Here is a 25,053-nt window from a genome sequence, read left to right on the forward strand (position 1 = left end):
CTAACTTCCTTGAATCAAATCAGAGACAATCTGTCAGTTCAGAGACCAAATTAAGTACTTGGATGCCTTCACCAAAACTTATATTGTATGAGCACTTCATTATACATAAAAACTTTGGATTAAAATCATAGTGTTAAAGATAGGCAGGCTTCTGTAGAGCATCTCCTAGCCTGAGTAATCCCTGTAGCTCACAAAATTTCAACAGACTAAACAATTTACTGTCACTTGAGATCAATGAAAACATTTTTTTTTCCTCATGCTTGGTACAGTCATATAATGCAATCTTATTTAACTGTATTTGAACAGAAGCCTGAAAACCTGATGGGTTTAAAGGATACAGATCTTTAGATTTTTGAAAAACACTGTAACTGGATTTGCTAGTGACCACAGGGCCCTATGTGGGGAAAAAAATAATTAAATAATTACATTAAATAAAATACATCCCACCCCCACCCCCAGCAACAGCATGTAATATTATTAAGAATGATATTTGCATTTCCTTGGCTATACAAAGGCTTATGTCAAGAGCACGAGATACCATTTCCTAAGTGTTATATATTAAATACATTTTTGAATTAGTTGCAACACAACCAATGGCTTCGGATGTGATTAACACTCTAGAAATAGGTTTTGCTCAGACTCTGTTGTTTGTGTTCAGCAATGACAGTCTACTTTTAATGCTGCTTCAGAGCCTCATAATTATTGAAATTGTGTGGTTGGAATAACAGCCAAATTTAGTATTTTATTTACAGAAGATACCTGTTTTAATGAAGTCTGTCAGAGCTTATTCTGTAGACAATATATACATTTGAATTTTTTTTTCCTCCTAGCTGGTAAAGAGTAACATTTTAATATGATAATTGCTTTCGTATCACTTTTATTCTTTTCAGCAGATTCTTTACTGAGCAGAAATCCACCTACTTTCATCCTTCCTATAATTTACACTTATGTTTTGACATCAGATTTTCCTGCTGAAAAGCTGCAGTAATAACGCCTTTGAGTAGCCTAATAAAAGTTGTAGTAAAGCTGAAAAGTGAAACACAGTTTGGGACATGGTAAATGCTATCCATTTATGAGAAACAAGCATTTATGAGCAACCGATATAATTCATTGTGATTTCACTCAAAGATAAAAACAAGCATCTCAGGAACTTGGTTCTTTTTACTCGGTCTGAAAAGATTCAGATCTTCATCTCTCGCTTTTGGGAAGAAATGTAGACACTGGGCTGGGGAAGAAGGGGAATAAAAAAGGGAGAGACTCTCTTTACTCATTTCTAAAAAGCAGTAATGGAGCAAGACCAGGACAGGAGGCACAGCATCAGAACCCCGCTTTTAAAGACTGCGTGATGGGTTTGGCTATTAAGCTATTTATTAGACAGCCTTCCCAGAAAATGGCTCTCCTTCAATGAGTGTTAAGCTGGTCTAGCCACGTGGGTTAGGGTACAGCTAAGAAACAAAGAAGCTGAGAAGGCCCGTGAAGCTATTTTTTTCTGCTGTTATATGGGGTAGCAGTTAATGAATTAATGAAAATGACAATTTCTATAGTGCTGAGCACACCTACATGGTTGGCCCCTAAATGCTGGGAAAAAGTGGAACCCCTCGTCTGAAGACCTTTAGAGAACTTTGTGCCTCCTCTTGCTAGGATGGTGGCTGCTTGTCAGGGGGTTGGAAAACTCTCTTTGTGAAATCTTCAGCATTTAGAGGGTTAGGTGGGACTGCAAGAATCACCATCAAGCACTAGCTTTTGCATGCCAGGTGCATCTAAGTCAGCTGCATCTAACCATTTCCCCACCCAAATACCTTACTGATATTTCATTTTTTTTTATTGTCAGTTTGACTAACACTGAATTAATCTGTAAGTGGTACTGAAACATCTATTATTTTCAGCAATTTTTTCAGTAACATACGCTCCCTGTTTAATAGATTTTGATAAACACTGATTTCGGACTTGGTTGTTTGGATCAACATTTTTATCCTCCAGGAATGAGGACCCCACAGGTTTCCTTTTGCCTTACCTGAAGTAACTTAGCGAGAAAGAAAGCACCGTTTTTTGGTTGTCCACAGACATGTACGCTGACACAGAGCTTTCAGTATCTCCTCACTGTGTTTGCTTGGCAGAAAGGAGAGAATAAACATGCTGTGCCCCTAATTTCTCTCTTCAGATATCTTCAGTTCCCCACCAGTGGGACCAAACCTCTGCCTTTCCTTGCCTGTGTGCTGTGGCGGTAAAAGCAAGCATTTGGTTGCCCTGCCATCTACACTTGCTCTGTGTTTCTTTCCCTGTTTAAGGCAATAAGGACCAGATGCCTGTGGCATCACTGCGACGTTCAAACAAATGAAATGAGTGGCGCATCTGAGCCGATATTGGAATTTCTCACCCCAAAACCACATTAGAAATGTAGCGAGTGTAGGCCTGAACAGAGCGGGTGCGCTCTGCTCATAATCTCATCCAATTAATAAAGCCAGATGCCTAAATGTGGTGCTAATTTAAAATCTTAGAGGCACCAATCATTTTGCTCTAAGCCTAGCACTGTTTGCTGGTTTTCTCTCCGTAATCACTTCTTTCCCTGTGTGACAAAGCCTATCAAAGTGATTACTCTTTGACAGCAGACTGATGGCTTGCCAGTCAGGCAGACGCGTGTGGTTAGCTGGCCCTTTTGTCACTCCTGGCATCCAACTGGAAGCTGCCCAGGCACTAGGTTTTGATGAGATTTCAGGAAGGTGCAGAGTCCAAGCCTGACACATTCAATATGCCATCTATCATCCAAAACAGCACAGGAGTTCTTCGCTAAAGCACTGTTGCAAGGGAGTAATTTGCCAGCTGTGAAAGTCTGTCTCGATGGAAGGGAAGTGGGTGCCAGGTTATTACTTAGCACAACTATTTTCCCTTCTGCTCAAAAATCAGAGGTAAGTGTTTGGAAAGACCAACAGCCTGGTTTGATTTGGTTTTGTTTTGGAAGGTTGTCTAATGACCAAGACAGTGAGATTTGGGGTTTCAGTTTAAATTGCTTTTAAATAAAAACAAAAATCAAGGGTCAATCAGTATCCATATGTTTTAACGTTTGACAAGAGACATGTAGTTATCTATGTAGTCCATATGCACCTGCTCGGAATGTGCAGCTGATTATTCCACACTTTTCAAAGTCTTCTTACTGGAGTGACAGCCCCATAGATTCAGCTAATGAGGGGAACATAAATTAGTAGTCATCAAGACTGGTTTTCAAATTCCCTCTGTGCTCGTTCCCCAGCTGATGAATCTTTCTTACTTCTGACGCATCTGGTTCATTTCACTTATTAACATGAAATGAATTTATTGTTTTGAATAAACAGGGTAAATGGCATCCTGACAAGAACATTTGTTTTCTTGTTTCAGAAAGCGATTTTCTTAATATCTTAGAGTGCTGGAATCCACGAATAAAATATTTTTTGTGTTCTGTGAAGAGTCATCTGAAAGAAAAAAAAAATCTGTAAAGTTGGTATCCTTGTATAATTAATAAATATCAAAACAAAACCAAGCTTAATAATTTTTAGTTACTATTAGAAATTTGGAATACATAGGCTCTTTCTGTTCTACCAGAGGCAATAGTTCCTTACAATATTTTAAAAGTTTGAGATAATTTTGCACCTTTAATCAATGAGTTTTAGACAATTTTTCCAAACTACAGATGCTATTCTGCAAGATCTTTAAGGATATACTGATACCTTCAAGGTAACACAGAGAAACAAACTTTCTCATGATTCTTCTCCATCTATCAGTATACATTGCACGAGAAACTTCCAGTAAGGGGCTTTTTCAGCAAGGTTTGAGTTGAAGGAGATATTCTGTCTGGTACTGAAGATAAATCTCAAGATGAAACAGAAAAGAATAGATTAATTCTAAATTTTAAAATATATATATATATTAGAAGTTCCTAACAAGTGAATTTGAAATATTTTTAAAATATGTCTGGGAATATATATTAAGTCATATAAACTTAAAAATATTTTTTCTCACACAAGCAATATCATCAGGAGACACAACTTCTCCATAGATTAGGCTTGCTAGCATACAGGGTGCTGTACAGTCCTGTCACATGCTAGTCCTCAAGAAATACATAAGAATGTAGCTGGTATCTCAGATGATCTCTGCCTTTGTTTTTTGAGCATCCTAACTGGTTACTTTAAGAGGCAATGCTTCCCAGACTAATGGTTTTGACTTTCTATCTCTGATTTCTTCTCTTCGTTACTTACCATCCAAAGTCAGTCTGCATCCTTTCTAGTGGACAGGAGTGGATTTTTTTCAAACGCATCCAAAGTCCTTACAATAAAAACAAAACAAAGCAAAAAAAAAAACCCAAAAAACAAACAAACCAAAAAGCAAGCAAACAAAAAAAACCCACAACCTTGCTAACAGATGAATGAAAAAGCTCTTGGACACTAACCATAACTCTCATGGGGCTGTAAAGCACTGTGATGAGTTAAGGGAATTGGTTTTGGTTAAGGTCAGATCCAAAAGTGTGCTTGGGATGCCTATTTCAGCAGAAGCTGAAGAGAAACATTCTGCAGCCTTGCAGCTCATAACCTGTCATTTCCTTCTCGGCTGCTTGTATTTCTCCAGCTCCAGATTTTGAGTTTTCATGTGGGTTCGTGGCTTTCCAGAACATCATCCCAACAGATAAGTTGGAATGGTTTTGGCCTGTTTCCTAAAAACATTTGATGACCTACACCTGTGCTGATCTGCAGGTTAAACCCATTTAAGTAGAATTAAAGTTGTGTCTCCCGAGTTTTGCACATAATTTCCTTTTTCCTTTTTGCAGCTAGTGGCTCATAAACCATCAGTAACAAAATATAGCTAATGACTTCTAAGCACAAAAGCATCAATATACCCAGAGTATGAATAATGTGGGCATAAAATTCCATATTAAATTATCTCACAGACAGAATCTGAGCACTCTTTGAAATGCTTAAAATCTCTCTCTTGGGGAAATGCCTAGCACGTGTGTAGCCTAAACTCTATCACTGCTATTTCTTGCTCTTCCTTTTGCCAGTCTCATCAGCTCATTAGATGGTTCTCTTGTCCCACACGCCTGTGCACAGCACCATAATCCTGCTTTGCAAAATGAAATGGCTGGGGAGCACACTTAGAGTATGCAACTCCAAATGGGATAAAACCTTACTGCAATACAACAACCAGAAGTAGTGTTTAATTAACCCTGAATTTCAAACATAATATTAAGAGCTGGTTGCAATACCAGCAGCATGCCAAGAGTACGGACGTAGAAGTGCAAGAGTACAGGATGGGTGGGAGACAAGTGGGTTTCTTTCTGTAGTTGAACAAGTCCAGAAATCGTACAGCTGAACTAATCTTGCTAGGAAAGAAAAAAAAACTTCCTTCCATCTGGTTTGGTCATATTTGACTCCTGGTGGCAAAAGACAAGTTTAATTTGGTTATTTCAATAGTTAAGTAAAAAGCTATTGCAAAAATACTCAAAGGGGTGGTCCCAGTGAGCATGTAGAAAACAAAGAACCCCTTGACTCTGATTAAAGCACTGGTTTCCTATAAGAATGAATAGGTAACTACTGTCTACTGAGGGAGACGTTAATCTTGAGAATTTGCCTGTTTCTCACATTAATTATCATCCTATGGTATGTTTTGGTGGTGTAGAAAATTGGGGCCAAACTGCTATACAGGGACTTTTGTTCCCATTTCAGGTCCTTTGATGTTTTCAAATGCATTTACCATCCATTGTGTCTTGTGGTCTTCACCAGTTTTATGTATGTTTAAATACCTTCCATCTCAATATAGCAGCAATTAAATAACAAAAATTACTTAAATAAGATATTTACTTAGGAAAGACAGTGAAGGGCTTTTTAGCCAATTGAGACAAAAAGACATATAGAAATAAAGAGAAAGCAAACCTATTCGTTTTCAATTAATGGAATTTCCAAATGACAGAAGCACAGTTTGAGACATATTTTTTCAATTAATATATTTCGTCCTTACAAATAAAATTAATTTTTATATGGGTCTGCTTAATCCATGAATCTGTGATGATTAGCTATCCATTTGCTAACATGCTGTTAGATATTTCATAGATATTAACACATAGCAGTATGTGGCTATACCTTTGAATTAATTTTATGATCGGTGCTTAATAAATATTTTATTTAAGAGAGCATTTCCTTAAAAGCAGAGATGTTCTCAGTACCAGCTGGACCTCTTAGGCGTCTGTGCGCACACTAAGCCAAAGATCTAAATAAGCACTTCTAATGTTCAGCACACCCCACTGCACAACAGTGTGTTTGGATTTTACAATGAGTTGAAAAAAAAGCTAAAATGGAATTATTTATTTGCCTTCCCTTACTAACTAGAGCTAGTGAGGCCCCTGAACACAACCACCTCTGAACTCTGTGAGAGATGAGAGCCTGGTTTCTTCAGCTCAGTCCCCTATTTCTGACAGCATTTATGACAACAGCTTCCAGGCAGCTTGTAGTAAACAAATGGGCAGCTGGACACTGGGTTCTGTAAGCTTTTTCTGCTGCATAATTTAACTTCAGGTTATGCTGGAAAATTGCTGGCAAGCTTAGATTGTTGTTACCCTTTAGACTTGCACTGCTTCTAAGTACAGTTAGGCTTTACATCTCTCTCTCACTTACTAGATGTTTGCAGGTTACCTCTAAGTTGCATTTTGGATGACATGCATTTTGGTTGCTATTCAAGAATGTAACTCTTTTTCATCATCAAGTTTTCATGTACTGATCATGTACTGATCTCGTGTAGTATCTGTAAGTGTTTGCTGAATAGTTCACAAACGCAAGTAAGAGGTAATCATTATTCATGCCAAAGCTGATGAAATTTTCAGGGTTCACAAATATTTTCTTGAACAACTGCTGTCTAAATATTTTTGAAAAATGAATAATATGTCATCCTAAGTAGAGGCTTTCCAGAACTTATTTCTTTTATTCATGAAAAATGCACATGCTGGTTTTCTTCTCATAAATGAGCAGTTGCCCTGACAGTTTTCTGTGCAGTGAGAAAATATGTGAAAATTATATAAAGCAGCGCTTGAAACTTCCCTGTGATCTCCCCTTCAAAAGCCATGCACAGCAGTCAGCATAACTCTATCAGCAGGAGGTATCAAACAAACAAAGGCCAGGAGTGTGGCCATGAAATTGTTGACAGAGAACTGAAATTATGTATATCACATCACTGTTTAGAATATATTGAAAGTAGAAACATCAGGGTTGGTGATAAGTTTTGAGCTAGCTGAAGAGGTTGGATGGAGATTGCTGTGTGCTGAGCTATGAAGATAGAGCTTGCATCCTGCGGAAGGGAAATGGAGAAAATCTGGTATTCTGGTGAGACTGAGGAAAGAATTGAATGCTTTATTCAAGTATTAATAATACATTAAGTAGCAGGGATGGAATGCCAAAACAGGATATACATCATGGCTCTGTCAGCGTTAGGTTTTCTTCAACAGCTGGCATGAGGAAAGAAGGAATCAAGCATTAGCCAGCTCTTTATCTCATCTGAGGAGGAAAGGGTAGCTGCAAGTGACCTTCTGATTTGTCGACTTAGACACCTCCATTGTGCTTCCTATAAAATCTGAAATTACAACCTGGAAAATGTTGTGGAATAGTTATTTGGGATGATTATAGAGATGGTCTTTCTGGAGGCCTCACTGTACTTCATAGCGGAAGCAAGTAACATAAAATAAGCTGTATATCATTAACAGCGAGTCATCAGCAGGATCTCAGGAATTGTGACTTGTTCTTTAGCAGTTGTTTTTTAAACTATTTTTCGGCAAGAAGGTAAGTCACAGGAATTTAGTTGTTTTCAGATAAATTTCTAGAATATGCATTATGAAGTAGCGTAGATCACCAGATGGTCTTTAAAGACACTGACCTCAATAACAGGGAGGCGTTTTAGTACAGTAAGAGTACATTCAACTTTCCATCTAATTTCACCACTGAAATACTGCAGTAGGAATAAAGGAGGAAACTGGGATGTGGACACAGCCCTCCCAGATCCCCAGGTAGGAGGCAGAAACTTCTGTCTCAGGAGCAGGAGTGTTCCCTGTGAGAGTCAGCCATTTCTTGCTAACCTCATCTGTAGCCCGACCTTGAACCTGAGTTCTGCTGAGCTTGACAAGCACTCATGCTCCTCCCTGCTACTGTCATTATATATCCATTACAAGATTCAGTTGTTCTTGACACAACCTTGTATAATTTCAGTCCATGGACAGTATTCTTTTCTAGCATGTCCATAAAAACATTAAAAAATAGGCCTGGAAAAGAACAGTACGTTACCCTTTTCCATCCCCTTTCTCTATGGCCAGAGATCTTTACTGGTGCTTGTCTAACCTATTCTCAAAGACTTCCAATGATTTCTACAGCCTCTGGGGCAATTTGTTCTAGTGCATTACCACCTTCATTGTTAAAAAGGCTTTCCTGACGTCTAAACGGAATCTTTCTGGCTGCCATTTAAGCACACTTTTTCTTGTTCTGTACATGATAAAAAGCAAATTGTTCCCTTCCTCTCCACAGCAGTCTTTTATGCTTTTAAGGGCTATTGTCACTCTCTTATACAGCCTTATCTCCCCTAGATTTTAAACAACCCTGTTTCAATTTTTTTTCATTGTTTTTGATGTTTTCTAAACCTCTGATGCTTCTTTTGATTGTGTCCAACTGATCAACACCTTTCATGAATTATGGCATCCGAAACTGGGCAATGAACTTAAGATACAGCTAGATTACTATTTATGTATACTGTTTATCCATTTACATGCCCTTTCAAAAAATGTTAAATGTTTAATTCATATCTGTGTTGTAATCCATTTTACCTGAAGGACTTTTTCTGTAACAATGTTACCAATTCAGACATTTCATTGCTTGTAATTATCCTACTGATGGCTCATGCTTAAGTAGAAAACTTTACATGCATCTTTACTGAATTGAATCTTACTACTTCAGGCCATTTCTCTAGTTTATAAAGGTCCATTCCAGTTCTACTCCAGGAACCCATCCTCTTCCAATTTCATTTTGCTTAGCTACAGCAGGCAGTACTAGTCAGTAGGAGTTCAGTCCATACATTCTTCTTTTTGACAGTGGGCTCAGTTACAGCTTTCACAGCCAACACTTGACAGTGTCAGCTAGACCGTATGTCCCTAGCTTGCTCATGAGACTCTCCTGTGAAACAGTATCAAATTAATATCTAGGTAACGGATATCTGCTACTTCTTCTCTACTCATGAGTCCTATATCTCTTATTATAGCGAGAAATCAGATTTCTTTGATATGATTTGTTCTCAGCAAATCCATGTTGATTGTAGATTGTCTTTGCTTCTTCTTGGTACTTATTCATTCACAGAATTTTTCTGAGAAATTAAAATTAGCTGTTTAATTTATAATTCTGGTTTTGCAGACCACACTTTTCTCTTTGTTGAAGAGAAGTATTGTTTTGTTTCTCTTCAGTCATCTAGTATCGCATCATATTCCAAGGGCTCTTTAGAGTAATCACATATTGCTTAAGCCAGCTTTTTAAATGATATAGGATAAGGTTTATTGTGTCAAATAATCTCTGACTTCTGTAGGTGTTTGCTGACCCCTCTGCTTTCCTTATTCTAGGCTAAAGTAATATTTTTTGTCATTAACAGAACTTATTTCAGTCACTTGATTCCACATGTCATTCATTCTTTGAAAACATTGATGCAAGGAATGTCATATATCTGTTGACCTTCTTGATGCCATTTCCAAATAAATTTCCCTCTCTGTTTAACTGTAGCATAACTTTTCCTACAGCATGTTTCCCACAGCATTTCCTTCTATCTCTTACATTGTCTCTCGTTACCTTTTATGTCCTTTGCTAGCTTCATCATTTTTGTGCCTTGAACTTCCTGATTTTGTCCCTTTATGTTATTACTCTATCATCTTCCCCTCTAATCTAACCTAATTTCTGCTTTCTGTAAACTTCCTTCTTATTTCTTGAGGTGCAAGAAGAACCCACTGTTTAGCCAGGCTGATAGCTCACATTACAGTCCTATCCTTCCTTTGTTTACACTGGTGGTTCTGATTATGCTTCTTTATTGTATCTAATGTCTTAGACTTGCTCCCCCTAATATCTTAGGTGCTAGTTATCTGAGGTAAAAGAACTCTGCCTTCCTGGAAATGTCAAAGCTTATATATGTAAAAAATTATTTCTGAACAAATCCATAATACGCTCTTGCACATGTTGAATGGATACATATTTGTGACAGTCAAGAAAAATCATGTCATAAAAGCATCATTTTGAGTTCTTGTTCTTACTCTATCAATCATAAAATTCTTCAGCTAGATGATAAATTTTTAGTAGTATATCTCAAAGCATTGTTATTATCAGTATATATAAATATATCTATACTCTAAAAATTTCTAAGCACTGTAAATGCAACCTTACAGTAAATTTTTAGAAGCAGTACTTTCCTGACAAAATCTACAGCAGCATCTTGGAATGAAATATGTATTACTGCTCTTCGGTAAATATTAAAGGCAATCCTTGTTCAGAGGGACATATTCCAGAACTATGAATATCATTACAATATCACCCCTAGTCTGGATCAGGTGCTCTTTAGGAAGGCACTCTGAATCAGTTATAAGACCTATAACAGAGTCAGCTTATCATGTATTTTAATGTATTTTAATATGTATGGAATTAGGAGCCTTTCCTTGAATAGATTCAGATACCTCAGTGGCAAATCTCTGTCTGTTGTACTCTGAGGATAAATTGGTTAAATTTTAACTAATTAATCTATATTATAGTTGACAAGAATTAAGATTTGGTAGCCCATTTCCAGGAAATAGTCTGGATATTGCTATAGCTAATGAAACATAAGTTTTTCATTTTGAAGTGGTGACTGTAGGAGCTCTTAATGGAACATTTTACTTACATGCTAAATGCATTACCAGAAATAAGGTATAAATACTGTTGGATGCTGAGATAAATATTGCTGCTGTGCTCTTAGCACATTGTATGGTAGCATTTAAAGGCTGCCTGATCAGAATCTGAGTAACTTCAACTAAAATAAAACATCTGATAAAACCAGTTTTAGAAAGCTCTCAAAATTTATCTTCTAATAGTGTTCTTAGAAGGAGGTAATGTTTTATACAAGATGTGGTGATCTTAAGTAGGTCTCTATATACTTGCTGTTAATTCAGGTAAATTAAAATGTATGTACTGAATACTTTAATATATAATGAGCCTTGACAAGACACGACCCTTACTTGCATCTCTTCCCACCTGTTGGCAAAAAGGTAAAGAATAAGTTAATGAAACAAGTAGCGGTAAGACTAGGTTTTAACTGAGCAACAGATATGCTGAAGAAGGTGTTCCAGCAGAGGTTTACTTTTAGCTGTGTAGCTAATACCTCATTAATACCTCAGAGAGGTAAGGAGGAACTACTTATAAGTTAAAAATTCCTAGCCATGCGGTATTTGCTTGCCTTTGAACTTTGAGTGAAACTCACAAAGATTGGGACAGCTTTGAGACATTTCTGAGGAGCAGAGCTGGTTTCAGGAGGGCAGGGGCAGCTGGCTGCAGTTTGCAGATGTCAGATACAGAACCAGCCCCAAGTGAGTGAGACCAAGAGATCCAGGGTTTGTGCCCACTTAAACCAGAGAAATCTAAGACACATAAGCTTGATATAAGACATACCACAAATAAGCTACTGGAGGATCAGGGCCACTTATAATATTCCTCAAAGGTAGGTGCTGCTTACCTAGAGGAGAACTGAAAGCAAAACCAGGGAATGAATGAGGGCCTAAAGAAAGAATGGGTTAAATCAAGTGTCCAGCCCCGCAAAATCACTGTCTTCATAGGAGTCACTCTGTGAGCCTCTGTAAAGCAAAGGCTGAGCTTAGGAATAAATAGCCACAGACTTCTGCCACCGTGTTCAGTCTACAACAGTCACTGCAAAGCCAGTAACTTAAGGCACAGGAAAAATATATGGAAAAGGAGGTTTCATGTGTCCATGTTTCAGAGAACTGATACAACTTGAAAAAAATCTTCAAAGAAAGAGAGCTCAGTGTTTGAGACACCCATTTCTTGCAATCAGCTAAAGCAAAGGTAAATGCAGGTCATTTGTTTTCAGAACTTCAAAAATCATTTGATGTTCATGAGGCAATTCAGTTGTAAACAAAGTGTGACTGTAATTGCATTTCAATCTGCTCCTACTGTAAGCTAAAAAAAAAAAAGGGTTGATTTTTAGGTAAGATGTCAGAGGTGCTTGATTAAGCCAGTCATTATGAAATAGTAAAAGGTCAAGGCTGTACTTCAATTTCATTTAGCTGTAATTCTCAGCACCTTAATTTCACATAAAAGAGGTCTATTCTCCTTTCTCTTAGTTATGTTTATGTAGCACTTGCCAGGTCAGTCACCCCAAACCACTCCATCACCACAAGTTCAGATTTGCTGCACCCCTGAGGCAAACCGGGCACGTGGCTGGGGGTGCTTGCTGGGGCAGTGTTGCATGGGTGAAGGACGAGTTCTCCAAGGTCCCATGGAAACCCAAGTTACCATGTAACTCCAGCATCCTCTCCTATACTGAGCTCTCATTTGCAGCCTTAACATTTAAACTCTGCCTTATTCTCCAGCAAGCATTTAAGACAGACAGAGATAACTGACATGTGCTTTTGTTACGGATACTCTTTTACTAGTGATGGCTACTCTTGGGCTTTTATATGTTGCTTTCCTTGAAGAATTTCTGGTGAAGCATGAGAATGTTCAGTACTGTCAGTGCTAACCTCTACACAGACATGTCATACTTATTTGCTCAGAGAAAGTACGCAAAAAGATGGGTGGGGTTTTTTTAGGGTGGGGACAGAAAGAAAAAGATTAAATAAAGGCAGGAATTTCAATATCAAGAAGATAAATGCACCTACTTCCTGACCATCTCTAATATCTTACTCAAAAAAGAGCCTCTTGCAGCTTGACAGGACTGGGACACAAGTAAAAAAGAGACACTTTAGAAGTAAATGAAGGGAAGAGCTTACACTGTGATAGTCTGTCACTGAGATCTTTAATGGCAGAAGGAAACAAGCTATCAAGATTAGCATCAGGCAAGAAATTGGTGTCACTGGTAGAAAACATCTTGGATTACATCGCTACTACCCAAGCTTGGCTGAGAACAGCATCTTGGCTGAACAAAATGTGTTAGCTCTAGGGAAATGACAGTGTTTAGCAGCCACAGACAATCTGACCAGATCGATTAATTGAAATGCCAGTGAAGGTCTTTGTCAAAGAATGATGTTTGAGGATCTAGTGATTCAATCAGTTAATACTCTCGATTTATTTGGTAGCTGCAGGTGTAGAATCAACAAGCATGCTAATGCAGGTAGAAGCCTAGGCAATATTTTCTCCTTTGTGATTCAGGCTGGACACAATTCCTTTATAGGTTAGAAAGGGAAGAAGAGTGGCTGTGAACAATTGAATCTTGAATGCTACATCTATTTCCTATAAAACATGTCATATTTTTTAATCAGTACTTTGATCTTCTGAACGTAATAGAAGAAATCCAGCCCACTAGATTGCATGCAGCATGCAAAACTAAGCCAACGTTGAAGGAAAGTGAGCAACACCGGGAAGCCACAGAGGACATTTGTGCAAGACTTGTACATGCTAAAAAGGAGCTGCTGAGGGAGAAAGAAAGAAATAGTTTGTCATAAAAAACCCTTCATCTTACCTGATAGGAAAAGTAATTACTTTTGTAATCTCTTATCCATTACCCAATTTGAAACTCTTACTGTAGTTTCTGTTACTGAGCAATCTTGCATTTATAAGAGATCACTCCTCAGGTGACATCCCAGAGCATCAAGTACATTGAGAAAAGGACCATAGGGTCAAAAGGAACCTCTGGCTCATCAAGCCTTATCAAGATTACTTTGATCTGGTTGAGGCCCGAGGTCTTTGCTGAGATAACAGCTCCTTCCCATTGAGTTATAGAAAATACAGGAACTGACACCCTGCATGTTCCCTTACTTGAAGCAGTGTCTCTACCGCTAGCGTAGGACTGACTTTTGAGGACAATGTACCAACCACCCTTGCTGAACAGGGTCTTCTGTCCTGATTCTAGGCTTCATCCTAAGGAACTGTTCTGGAGAGCACATCCCTCAGTCCTTCACACAGCTAGGTTTATATAGCACTGACAAAAGCATATAAAACTTCATGTAAAAGCAGCTACATTTTTCCACCTTAAACCTCTCTACTTTGATCATTAGTAACCTTCTATTTGTCAGCTTGAATTTATTCATGGCCAGTCTGTACTGCTTAGATTTGTGTTGTTCTATCTCTAGTAACTTCAAAGCAAAAATATTTTCAGGACCTCAGTGGTTTCTACAGTAAGGGATGGAAATCCAAGCCGGTGAGCCTATCTAAAGACTGAGTTGTTTGTGCCTGGGTTATATCTAGGTTCACCTTCCAAGTCTTCTCCTCAGCTTTATGCTCACACATGATGAAACCTCTTTTTTGAAAATCTCTCATTTCTGAAAATGAAGGACAAAGAATGGATTGAAATTTTACAAATCATTTTAATATTTTATGTCACAAATGCTGCTCTGTAAAATTGTTACTGAGGCAAACCACTGAAAGAAGCCCAAATAAATTATTTAGAGAGGGAAATTATAAAAAACCTGGTTTAATAAATGGCCAAGTAGATTCTTCTTAGGGGAAGGGGGGGAAAGAAAAAAAAGAAAACTTTAACAAACTGTATATTTACATAGATGAACGAGTAATATTTTCTGGTTGGCACAATACATGGTAAGTAATGTGTCATTTTGGCTCAGCCACTGAACTAGAAAATTTGAAATCCACTGAAAAATGTAAGAGCTGAAGCTACACAAATCAGCTGTGAAAGAAAAACCTTTTAGATTTTCCTAATAATCAAGATCGCACGATACTTGAATCTGAAAGATGATACAGAGTTTCTTATTGAAATCGCCATGTTAATTAACATTCAGTTATTGTTGTTCCTTTAGTACATCATAAAAAATAGGACAATCTTGGTTTTACCTTATTCAGTTCTCAATAATGAGTATTTCCACAGTGAACAATATATACAATTTATGTATTTATTGTCCTCTCCTATTTTGTACTTTCATTTAGAGTGATGTGCAAGCTCATGTCATTATGGAACATTCTGCATAAGGTAAGATGTTTTATTTTCAGGCTATTATGCAGAAATGTAATAATTATGAGCATCTATGTTTTTATAAAAATGTCTGATAATCTTGTAACAAATGTTTCAAATTGCCTGATAAAGCAGCTCCTTTAAGGTCACCAAAATCACTTTAAATCTTTAGAAATATGAAGGGAATTGAGAAGCAGTAGTAAAACCTGTGTGTACTCTGCCTGATCTTGAGAGTGTTGTGGTAATAGAATCACTGCTCTTTTATCCCTTTAGGATTACACTACTGAAATGAAGCTTTAATTTAAATCCAGGCAGAACCTAACACTGATTTTCTTGCTGAGTTTCCATACTTATAAAGATTTTCAAAGGAACATAAAAAAAAAAAAACCCAACAATTTTTATAAGGCCTGAAAAGATGGGCCTGTTCATGGTATAGTTAAGAGTTGGAAATATCTTCTAGAGCACGCCAGTACCAAATTATTTAAAACCTGCACTGGATGAATATTAATTCTGACCTCTAAATAGAGCATACACTTGTTGAAAGTTGTGTCTGTCTCATGTGTTGAGATATACTGTGCCTCCCTTCCAGCAGTCATTTGCAGGCTTTATTGCAACAAATACTGGAACAGAGTGTGAGATAAACTATGGAGGTGGACAGGGGATGGAAAAGGGAACACAAAAATGAGTACACACCTGGGGGTCTCACTCCATAAGCACCCGGTACATGATCAGGGCACACAGCCACATCTAGGAACTAGGAAGTACTTAACTGAATTTCCTCCTGCTCATTTGTCATAAAAGAAAATCTGCTGCACAACTGCTTTAAAGAGGGCTTGTTGTTTGTTTTACTTCTTATGGGTTATTGTTGTGAAGTAACTAACACTTGTGAGTTGGTTGGGGTTATTGACCGAAATATAAGTTGTTTGGAGCACTTTGTATCAAACATGGAATGAGTCTTGGTATCTAGTAAACCTAGTGTTTCCTAAAGACAAAACAGGTGAGTAGATGAAAGCAAAAAGATGTTTGAATTAGGGGTCATTTGATGTGCTTTCTGGCCTACAAGGAGTTGTCTTCATTTGCAGACAACTCTTTATAAAATCAGTCACCATCACTGTCTTATCTTTAGCTTTCTAGAGTGATGAGGTAAGAGTATCAGTGGATGTTTGTTCTGTTGACTTCAGTACTATCCTGTTCAGCTCAAGGAGGCATTAATTATATTACATGATAAATCACCACTATCCTAAATAGTCAGTTCCTGTGTAAATACTTAGACTATTGCTTGATGTTATTACTGCTCGTGAAATGTATTAATGGCAGAGAAATTCTGCCTTCAAGAACTATTTTAGACATTATAGGTCAAATCCTTAATCCTCTCAATTCAAAGAATCATTTTTGTGGGATACCAAGTTCATCTGAATTAGTATTTCAGTCTGGATTATTACCTGGAATGAAAACTGCTGCCTGAGATTAGGAAAACAGATCAATACTCTACTAGGTTACAGAATTACAGCCTCTCCCTGTGTCCCTAAATTCCTTCCTCCTTCTTTCCTTCCTTTCTTTCTTTAGCTGGCACGGTTTTAAAAAGAGAGGTGGTGCCTGGCTGCATGTTGTCATCATCGCCTGGTGGTTAGGGCACATCTATGGAGGCGAGTCATGTTTTCTCAGTGCTGTAACCATTTGATTATTGCATTTGGGGTATGAACCAACAATTCCTCCTCCTTCCATTCAAACCTTTAAAATTAGGAGTTCCTGCCAGCGACTCCATGAAGGCATCACCTATTATTATTCATAATGCACCAAATTATGGGTTTACTACCCACAGAAGTGCGAATACACTCAGGATTTTGTCTGCCTCACCGCTGGAGACTCTCAGTGGAGATTCCTTGTGGGGCTTGGGCCCGTTTGAAGGTGCCTGACTCCTCAGGGTGTGCAGGGTCTGAACCCTAACTATGCCCTCCTCAGCAGTGCTGAGCTGCAAGCAGTCTGATCCAGTTTGGCCCATGCTGGTCCCAAAAGCCACCACTGACAGCTCCTCCCTCTCCCCAGGGACCATGTCCTGGTGCTAAGGGTGGCAAGCAGCTGGTCCTTTGCCTCACACTCAAACAAAAAATCTCCATCCCTGATGCAAAGACTGCCCATCTGTGGTTACTTTTCCTTTGTATCTGTCCTACCCAGAGCTGCTTATGTCTGTTAGACAGCATGTCCTTATGGCCAAGTCTTTCATCTCATCCATCCTTAATGTTTGCACCTGTGACAGACTCCATCACAAGCCTGATGCACCACTTGCTTTAAGGACCAAAAATTACACTGCAGTTGGAAAGGTTTTTACACAAAAGTGTTGCATGGCCTTTGAAGTAGCTTGCAGGATGTCTGTAGTAGAGGAAAACATATCTCTTCTGACTGCCAGTCATATTTGTCCAAGCATCCAAACTCCCTCCCGATGGCATAAAAGACATATCAGTCCCCACCACAGAGTGGCAAAGACCTGGGTGACATGTTTGCATCCAGTAATATATGCAAAAAATTGATTAGATTTTTTCTTTTCTATTATAAAAATTGAAATCTGTTAATGCTCACTCACATTGCCTGTTAACCTCATCTTTACTGAAATGTCAAATATGTTTAGTAGATTTTCTCAGACTGGACATCAAGAAAAAGAATATTTAATTCGTCTAATTAGCTACAACATAAAATATTCACATGTTAGTAAATAGTCTGTGGAAAATAATCTAATCAATCATGTTTGCCCATTAAGCATATACTTGTTATAACTCACTCTGAAAGTAGTATCTTGTGTCTTTTAGTGAAGGCATGCTGTTTTTTCCCTGTAAAGGACAGCCATCTCATCAAATAATAGTAACAAAGAAAATCCTGCATGATACTGATTTCCTTCTTTGTTACATGCCCCAAGGCATGAGAAGCAATGCATTATTCATTATTGAGGAGCATTACACCAAAGCTGTATTAAACCACCTGTAAAGAACATGGCTTACTGAGGGTACGCGGCCACCCTCCAAGTTAGTTTAGTTGGCTTCAGCACAGGACAGTAGAAATGCTCTGACCCAAGTTCTCAGCTTCTTTGCTAGAAGTGAAACTGGGGGTTTTGTGTACACTTTTTTGAAGTATTGACAGTGTGAGGAGTTGGGCCAACAATAAAGCAGAGCATGTTATTTCCATTCAGAAAGTCTTCTGAGAAGTAATAAGGAAAATGTATGCACTGAATATGCATGTAATTTCTGAACAGCTAATTGTTATCACTGGCTAATGTAGTAGGTATTCACCACTTCTTTCCCCCATGCAACTGTTTTTTTTTCCCCTCGATGCACAGTTTCTTTACTGTAGAGCTCCAGCAGAAACACCAGCTTTAAAGTAAAGCATCTTTTCTGTTTTCAATCTTACCCTAAGGAACGATCTACGTGGAAGCTTAGCTGGCTTTGCAGGAGATCAAGAAGCAATGAAAACATGTTTGCCAAGAACTTGTGTCTTAAAAATTCGGTGTGACACAGGTGCCTATACTGCTGCTATTCTTAAGGGACCATGCAACCTTTAAAATCAGAGGCTGGATAAGTACTTTTAGCTGATGGCTAAATGAAAAAGAATTTCAGAATTTTATCAACAGTTCTAAGGAAGATAAGCTGTTTAAATGAAGTCATTTTATACTCACTAGGGAAACACAAAGGAATTAGGATGCCAATGGTTTTGTGCAGAGTTATAAACATTGCAGAGATAAAAAGAAAAAAATATTTGTCTCAAACTTTTTCTCTTTCCCAATCAAAAACTGTATAGAAAGATTTGCTTTAATGGAAAGCCTTGACTTCAGGCATATTTTGATTAGGGATCATATATCTGCATATTTTAATAAGATAATAAATACCTGCTGTTGTATAAAGCTTACATATTTTTCATACAGATTAATTTTTCTTTCTTCCTCATTTACATAAGTCTTCCATCCAGTTTGTTCTCATTAAAGGCATAGATTAGATAGAGGGAGACACAGTCAATAGGATATTCATCATGCATTGCTAAAATTTTAAAGTTCTTTTTCACTGTAGAAAGGATTGGGTCCTATGTTGACAGAAACCCACTGCAAGTAAACAATGCTCCCCTTAATGGCAAGAAATCCCATAATAATCAGAGCGCCCTATGGGACAAAAGCACAGTTTCAGTGTTTGCAGTTAGACCTTAAACCTTATCTTCCACAGGCTGAGCTGTGGAGGAACATCGAGTACTACAGTACAATTCCAAGAGAAACCTTGTAAGTCATTAATGCAAAAGCTACATACTGCAGCCTTTTAAATTAAATTTGGTTGGATGGCTGAAATGGGACGGTCACTTAATACCACCCTGTATCTAATGGCAACACCTTTGTACGATGTGGTCGCTTCAGGTAATGCAGGCCTGGACACGACAGCCTGGGATTGCTCTTGATTTAGTGCTAATTTTGAAGGAGGAAAACTATCTCCTGATTGTTCTGCCCCTTCCTCTTATTGGAGCCAGTTGTTGTAGAAATCAGTAGTCCTAACTTTTCCCATCACCATGTCCTGAGAACTTAGCTGGCAAAGGCCTTCTGCTGTGAGAAGTTCATATATCTCAGGTGAATTAAGTTCTTTCAAATTCATTCCAATATAAATCCTTAATTTCTGATTCTTCTTTTATGTACATATTATTAGTAGAAAGTTTCTTCTTATTTGGAGTTTTCTGAGTTTGAAACTTTTATGTTCTCATTTTTTTTCTGAATACTTCACTTGAAGAATAAATCAGAAGCCAGATAACAGAATTTTCCTTTTTTCTAAACTTTGTTGATGACATAAACCCACAAACTAACCAATAAACAAGTGAAAAACTGATGTCAGGTTCTAAATATCTATCTGATTTATTCTTTTTTATTAACTTGTTTTTAAATATTTTGTATGCTATATTGTAAAATTAAGCTGTTTCCAGGAAAAATAATGAAATGGGTTAAGCTGAAACTTAGCATCTTTGTTTTTCTTCATTTAGACTAGTGAAAAAGCAGACATCATTCTTATTTTTGACATCATGATTATTTTTTTTCTATGTATTTACATTCAGCTGCCAAAAAAGGAAGTTTTAATGTAAAATGTTCACCTCCCAACATAGACATATACCTGTCCCATTTTCTATGGGCATAAAGATATGGAATGGTCTTATAGTAAAACCTGATTTAAAACTTTAAAGTAGAGCTTCTGTACTTCTAGTAGCTGTCAAAATTTCAAATGTTAGGAATTCTTAGGAAAGTCATAAAGAACAAAATGGAAAATGTCCATGTGTCTGTCCACATATTGAATACTAGATGCAAGTCTGCTCCCTCACTCTTAGTAAGGATACACAAAAACTGAAGAAGAGAGAATACAAGGAAAGGAGAAATGATGACGAGAGATAAAGAGTGATTTCACTTACAATGAGTGATTAAATGAAGATTTAAATATTGCTTTTATATTTTTTTTTAACTTACTGATTTCTGTGGTTTGCTACTTTTGCGTGTCTAGGAATTTTATTTGAAAAAGATAGTAATTATATACTGATCATTATATTTACTGCTTGACTGCTCATTTATGTGCCAAGGGAAAAATTAATGAAACATGGAGTCTAGAAAAATTGTTTGGAATGTTCACATCTATTATGGAAAGAAAAATGTGTATTAATACAAGCTACAGTCTATAATTTTATTTGGAATTAATTAGAACATGAAGAAAATATTAGTGGACTGAGACATTAGGAGTCCTGGCCTATTCTAGTGAACCACCCAGGGAGAAGGAGAGGACTTGAGCCCTCAGCATACAACTTCCACGCTCGTCCTCCACAGCACATGCTTGGGAGGAAGAGTGCCGGCTAGGAACTGCTGCCAATATGCTGCAAATGGGGTTTGCTCTTGTTTTGAGTGGCACGTCCCCACAAGGGATCTTCTGATGTCCTTGTGCCTCCTTTGTAACACACCTACATACCAGCAGGAGCACAGACCAGTCCTAACTGTTGCTGCAGTTATAGACTGTATTGCTTATCCTTCAGATGCTGCTGGCTGGAAGGGCAGTATGCAAATCTGGGAGCAAACAGAAGGAAAAAAATGTTGTGAAACCTCCTTTCCAAGATATCATGCTTTAGTCAGACTGGACTTTTAGTCAAATGATAAATCCACACACAGTTGCAATAATTTCTCTTAATAATTCTGGAGGCCACAAAGCACTTCATACTTTTAGTGGCCTTCGGAGGAGGGTTTCACAGAATGTTAAATGTCCTAATGTCTGTTTTTCAGATGAAATGTTCCCAGTCTAAAGGTTAGGCTTCGACGTCAGAATGGGGTGACTACCTGATCTTCTCAGACTGGTAAATATGAGGAAGAGATTAGGAAGAAAAGATGTTTCTCCAGTGAGACACAGAGATCGCTCTCTTTCTTTTCCCACAGATTCATGGCACAGGCATACAACATAATCAAGAGCCTGATGAGTCTCCAGGGATCTAATAAAACATAATACAATTATATTACATTAAAAACACCTGGATAAAATAAATCATTTGAATGTTACCCATGAAATTATCTTCTGTAGTTAAACTGAAAAATGATCTTAAAAAAGTCTCAGGGAGATTTGATTTGTCCTGTATTATTTTACTGAAAAAGCCTTGTTCATCTGTCTCTCTTTAAATTCACGTGACTTTTCAACTATTTTGTACAATGAAGCATATAATTAGCAGTAATGCTGAGCTTGCGGCTGCTTTTTAGAGTTCTTCTATTCAACAAAACATGCATAAGGAAACAAGAAAGAATCTGTACAAACTACGTAAAAATGGAGGAGCAAGATTTGTTAAGGAGAAGATATATCTCTTTACTAGGTTAGATTAAATGATTGGAAGAATTCAGATGTTTGAAAGACATGGGAGAACTTAATGAAGAAACTGGGAACCACAATGTATTTTCTGGGTCTTTTTTGCTGTCTTTCATCTTTGCTACAGGTGGTATCATTTTCTCCAGAAATGTTGCTCTCTTTACATGCTTTGATCCTTACAGTTACCATAGCACTACTTTTACAAATAGTACGTGTTCTCTGATGCAATTTAGAGAAGCTAAGAAATTAGAAAAACAATTAAGAGCTCATGGTTTGCATACATCTTTCTAAGTCTTGACTTATTTTTAAGACATTTAGAAGAAATCCTCTAAACTCATGTTACTCAAGTCTAATCCCAGGTCTCCTGTTGCACCAACATGCTTATAGTTGTCCTTGGAATTTATTATTTTTAATGTTCTTATTCTTGGTAACTGATTAATTGTTGACTTTTATTGTCAGGCTTTAATCCCTGGTTTGTACTTGATGGTAACAAAAACAGTTCTGATTAAGAAATTCAAAACTGTATGATTTACTAAATGCTGAAAGCTCCTGCTGTGTTCTCTGTAACATCTTATTTAATTTTGCACTTGCTTGACTTTAAAGTAAACCTTGCAGTATAGAGTGCTTTAATAATTAGTTAGCTCAAAATTCTGTAACAGTAGTTTACCAACCACTCAGATAAGAAACTTTAATTGTAATATAAACACATAATTAAATCTCCCACTTTCATGAATGATATAACTACATTGTCAGTCAAGGTTGCCTATTTATCAGTGTAATTTTTAAAATATATATACACACTGAATTTGGTTTCAGTAAGATCTTGAAGAAAACATTATAGCATCAGGCAACATAATATGTTAATATCTGTGGTGAGAATTCTTTTTTTAAAGCAGAAAATTATTCCAAGAAGTATTGTCATGCTCTGTCATTTTTATTCTTTTTTTTTCCACAACATCATCTGTTTCTAAACATTTACAGTAGCATAAGAAAAGTATTTTTTATGATTTGTTCCATATGTCTAACAAGTCAGGTTTTATTTAGGGCTGGTGGACCGTTATTTTTTTATTTTTTTTTCCCCCATTCTGGTATTTCTGCAATAGTATGTGATGTATAAAAAATATGTATTTTCTAATTTGTCTTTTTTTCCCAGCATTATTTTTAGAATGGAAAATTTACTCTGCAGTGCAGCTTCTTTGTAAGTGGGAAGTTACACAGTTTTCAAAACAGAATGGCAGTTAAGAGTGAGCTTTGTCTTTATTGTCTTTATTTAAAAATACGACACTTTGTTCAGTGGTCCAACCAGCCATCTCTACAGTCCCCTCAGGCCCTCTTTTGTGCTAAGGACTGATATAATTATATCTAAGACTTGTAGTCTTCAAGGCAGGAGGAAAACCTTCAGACATCATTCAGCCAACATATGCTCCAGCAATGGCAAGACTGATAGATGGAGAAGTTGTGTGGTTTCCAGTTACCTGAAAGGCACAGTGATTGATTCTGAGTCCAGCCGCAACATCTCAGTGCTGGCACTGTCAGCAGCTGCACTGCCGATTGCAGTAGGATGAGCATCCTGCTGCTCCAAGACTGCTGGAGAAACCTGAGTACCCTTAAAGCTTACTTTCCCCCAAAATCGGTTTGTAAATTGAAACAGCGCGGGATTTCCATTATAATGTAATAAATACACTGTAATCTCAGTTTATAATTATATACCCGCTTAATACACAGGCATTGTTTTGGAGGAAAAGCTATTAGTCTATTTCCCAGTGTCTGGATTTCCAATGTCTTTTCCAAGTTCTCTAAAAAAATAATAATAATAATAATAATAAAATGTCCTAAATTGATATCTTCACAAATACAGGTGAAAATATATATTTTATGCCTAGGTATATGGCATTCAAGCATGTTAATCAGATTTCTCCTTTACCCTATGTACCGGCTGGAGGAGCACGTGCTTTCCAGGACATCATCTGCAGAAGATTCAGTTTGAGGCAGAAATCTCCTCTGTCACAGAAATGTCTCATTTTTTGGCATAACAGGTAGGTGGATAGGGCTTGGCTCTGTTTGCACCATGGCTTCCCCTTCTGGTATGGTGAACCTCTGTGTCATCCACTTGCTTTTAATAAAACATGAATAGTCAGTGGCTTAAGTGGAAATAGGTTTTCTAGAAACTAATCACCCTAGTAAACGGAATCAACTCGTTCCCCTTCTCGTGCAGCAAATCCTGTGAGCTGAACGGTGAGCATCTCTCACTGTCCAGCTAAATCATATCCCATAACACAAGTCGCTTGTAAATGAGACTAGAATTGTTTCTGGTCGGTAGAGGCAGGCGATGTCTCTTACACAGCCACTTACACACAGTCTCCTGTCACTGATAAGTTTGTTGCTGTTCCAAGTAGCACAGGGAATTCAGACTCAGACAGCAGCAACAGTATGGCCACACATTAAGAAAACTGTCACAAGACTTTCCAACTCATAGCTTATCCACTCCAATATCCCATTTCTAGAAGTTAGTACTAAAAGCTTGATAGGAAAATACAACCAATTGTGCATGAAAATATGCCCACCACATTACATTTTCTTCTAATCCTAATAGAGGTGAATCCTCATTCGGGCATGAGGACTGATATTTTTTTTAAAAAAAAATGTTCTAGTGTTAACTGTTGCACCTCAGGGTAATCTTGTCATCCATTCAGTGTGCCCTTTGGGGGACTAGATAAGTGTTATGGCTTAGCATCTTATCAGACAGAAACTCCCTGGCAAAACCCTATTGTGAAAAAATAAAGCAAACAAAAATGGTACCTTTATCTGCCTTATATTGTTCTCCTTTTATTCTCATACCTCTGTTTAAATAAACAGTTTTAGAAAAGATAAATCAGTGAGAAATTAGTATGTTGCACTCCCTTTCTCTTCCTAAGACTGCTGAATGGCTTCTCTTTTTTACACCCACCTGTGGGATACAAAAAGAATTTTTGTGAGAACAAGCACTATTTTGATATAATCCCAACTTTTTCCCTGAAGTACATTGTCACTAACAAACTGCTTTTAATATGTAATAATATCATAATTTTCATAAGTATTA

The sequence above is a fragment of the Falco peregrinus genome, chromosome 7 (genome assembly GCF_023634155.1).
Source record: "Falco peregrinus isolate bFalPer1 chromosome 7, bFalPer1.pri, whole genome shotgun sequence".
NCBI lineage: Eukaryota > Metazoa > Chordata > Aves > Falconiformes > Falconidae > Falco > Falco peregrinus.